Source organism: Cryptomeria japonica, chromosome 4, assembly GCF_030272615.1.
Source record: "Cryptomeria japonica chromosome 4, Sugi_1.0, whole genome shotgun sequence".
NCBI lineage: Eukaryota > Viridiplantae > Streptophyta > Pinopsida > Cupressales > Cupressaceae > Cryptomeria > Cryptomeria japonica.
Window position 1 is genome coordinate 475,116,951 of NC_081408.1, and position 3,739 is coordinate 475,120,689.

Below are 3,739 nucleotides of genomic sequence, written 5' to 3' on the forward strand. Positions count from 1 at the left end.
CGGTAACCTATATTGTCTAGCTATGCTACACTCAACAAATTGTATTTCAAACCTTCAACCCAATAAACATCATTACATTTTGCATTGTCAAGAAGTGTTATGGATCCTTTACCTTTTACTGGACATGGTGCATCATTACCAAATCTTACATAACCTCCATCATAATCTTCTAACATAACAAACTTGTGTTTGTCACCTGTCATGTGATGTGAGCATCCACTATCTATGATCCAAGAATCATTAGTATTTATGTGTTATATTAGGGCTTTTTCTTCATACCTTTCTTCATTTGATCCATCTTTGATAGCCACATAAACTACTTCCTTTAAATCAGTTTCATCTGATTTATCATCATTGGATTCCTCATCAACTATTAAGCTTGACTTTCTATCTCTTCTTCTGAAGTCTTGGTGTCCTCTGTAATGATTATCTTTCTATCTATCATCTCGGTAATCTCTCTTTTCAGTAGATTCTTTGTCAGGACAGTTAGAAGCCATATGTCCTATCTTATCACACTTGAAACATTTCAAAGGTAGTTTTCCTTTATACTTACCTTTGCCTCTTGGTAACCTTCTGGCTAATAGTGCTTCAAACTCTTCTTGCTTTCTGATTTCCTCATACAGTTTGTGTACTTCTTCCATGTTTTTGTGAAATCTTTCACTTGCTCCACTGTGATCCCCTTTAGTGTATTTACTCATTCTATCATTGTAATTATCAGATTCACCAATATGAAAAGAAATAAATGCAGATTCAACTTTATTTACCGATGACCCACTGTTATTAAAATTACTTAACTCAAATGCTTGTAGCTTACCAATAGTAGCATCTAAAGAAACTGGCATATTGGGTACAGACCTCAATTCATTGATTGCGGAGACTCGGATTGCATAAGCTAGTAGAAGGGTTCTTAACAACTTATTTGTTATATCCTTTTCTTCAATAGTTCCACTTGCTCCTTTGATTTGATTGGCAATCTCCTTTAGTCTTGTACTGTACTGGGTTATGTTCTCACCTTCATTCATCCTCATAGATTCAAGTTGTCCTCTTAGACTATCCGCTTTTTCTCTTTGAACATGTTCATCACCGCCATACACAAATATGAGCTTGTCCCACATTTCCTTTGCATCATTGCAGCCTTCTAGATCATTAAACTCTAAGTCGGTCAATGCAGATGTTATTTCAATCATTGTTTGAATATGTTCTTGCTTTGCCTTTATCTCTTCCATTGTCAATGGATAGGTGCTCGGTGTAATGAAATCATTCTCTAGATAATATACAACATATTCTCCAACTCCTGATAGGTTCAGCTTCATCCTTTTCTACCATGTAGAGAAACTTGACTTGTTCAGCTTTGGTGCATCCCTCTTATACATCTTTGGATCTTTTCCTCAAGTACCTTCAAACTTTTCTTCTGGAGTCCAAAGCTCTAATACCAATTGATAGTTCTCATACTTAATGTTAAGTACAAATGCCAAGCTAATAAGATGAGAGGGGGGGGTGAATCATACAACCTTAATCTTCCATAAAAACAATAGATTCAACCTCGGTAACATATACTTTAGTAATATAACCAAAACTGCTAAACATGCAAACTCAAAAGCATATAAACATCATAAAACTCATAACAATAGATTTAACGTGGAAACCCAAATAGGGAAAAACCACTATGGGATTTCGGACCCACTAAGAAATATACTCTTCTAGAGTATGCTCGGTTAAAAGCAAATCTTGTTAAATATTACAAACACATTGCTAGATGTGACCCAGTTAAGGGATTTCCCTCAGATTTGTTAGGATCTTTACCTTGTTAGAAGTGACCTTGTTAAAGGATTTCAAACACTTAATCAGAATGTCACCTTGCTAGAGGGTTTTACAAATAAGACTGTTAAGTCCACTCGGTTAAGAGATTTTCTGTCACTTCACAAAATAACAGTAATAAAATCTATCTGCAACTTCACATCTAAAATGCTAAAGCAGATTCTTATTTGCTCAATGCAATAGGACTTATCTTGTCCATCTGCTGGGCTCTATACTCTGTTATTCAAACAGCTCTTCAAGCTTCAATGCTCGGTAATCACTATGTAGCATCCATGTGCATACACTTGCCCGCATACATTGTTTATCAACAGTTCCTTATTTATAAACAATTTGCCAACTGCTTAATCTCCTTGATCACATATCCCATGATCAATCATAGCCATCAGATCTTCACGCTTGACCAGGTTCAATGTATCCTTCGATCTGAAAACATTTTACCCTGCCTTGGAACTTGCATACATTTCTTGGAACTTGTGCTAGGGTATTGCGGTTCAATCTGCACTGTAGATCTTCCTGTCGATTTTCCTTTACCATAGATTCTTTAACAAACTTCATGCATGGCATACCAATCATTTAATCAGTTCCAGCTCATCAACTTCCTTCATTAAATAATACTTTTATTCATTCAATGCATTATATTACTACTCGGTTGCAACTCGGTAAATACTAAACTTCACTCGGTAGACAGTCTGCCTTCATTAACCGATAGCGATAACCTTAGGGTTTACCGACTAGGATCTTTGCTCGGTAACATAGTATAGTATTAACCTTATAATCAATAACATATGTATGATATCAAAACAATCTAAACATCATGATCTCATCATTGACTAACTCGGTAATAACTACCCATTGAATAACTTATTCCTCCCCTTATTCATCATATTCTTTATGTGTCTTTTACCGACATTTTTATACTCATCAAAGCATACTTCTTAAGATATGGCAACATCATATTGAATTTGAAAATCAATTTCTTGACATCAATGACAAAATAATAATATTAAGTCAATAAACATCCTTAATCAATTATATCCATAATCATCAACAACCTTCTCAATATCCTTATTGAAATGCCAACAATCTCCCTTTGTCTGTTATAATGCCAACGGGATCATCACCCATTAATTTTTCATAATGATAACTTCAGTGTGAAATTATCAATGAGAGAACATAATCCTTAATGGACCCATATGCTAACATGTCAAAATGAGGGCAATCTACAAAAAATATGTGCGCCAACAAGGTGGAATCAATTGGACCTTGAATGGGCATTTCTAACTTCTATAGTGGCATGTAAATACACCTATTCCTTTCTATTTCATAAATTCTAATAGGATGCATAGATGAAGAGGTGAAATATGAAATTTGAAGAAATAAGAGACCATGAATATCAAGATACCAATGATATATGCTTACAAGCATGTGTTAGCCAGTTCAAATAAATGGAAGACAACTGAGAGGGGGGGGTGATGGGGGGTGAATCAGTTGTCATAGATTACCAGAACATTTAGCAATTAAAACTTTAATACCGGAACCCAAAACATTAATACCGGAATAGCAATTAAACCAATTAAGCATAAACAATAATCAGAGAATAAATACCATCCATATGACACCAAGATTTATACGTGGAAAACTTGGTAAAGGGAAAAACCACAGTGGGAAGCCTACCCACAGTCAGATGATACTTCTGTAGTAAGTATGTGAATTACAATTGAGGGCCCTGCACTTGTAAGAAGGCCAACAACCTAGAGTGCACTGCTCATCATAAAAGGAGTCTCACTGACTACATAGAAATCCATACTACAACCAGAAGAATGAATGAACTACAAAGATAGCATCTCCTATCCCTGAGTACAGTTCTGGTTAAGCTCAATATCGGAGGACTAAATCCTCTTACATAAAACCAACTCGATCT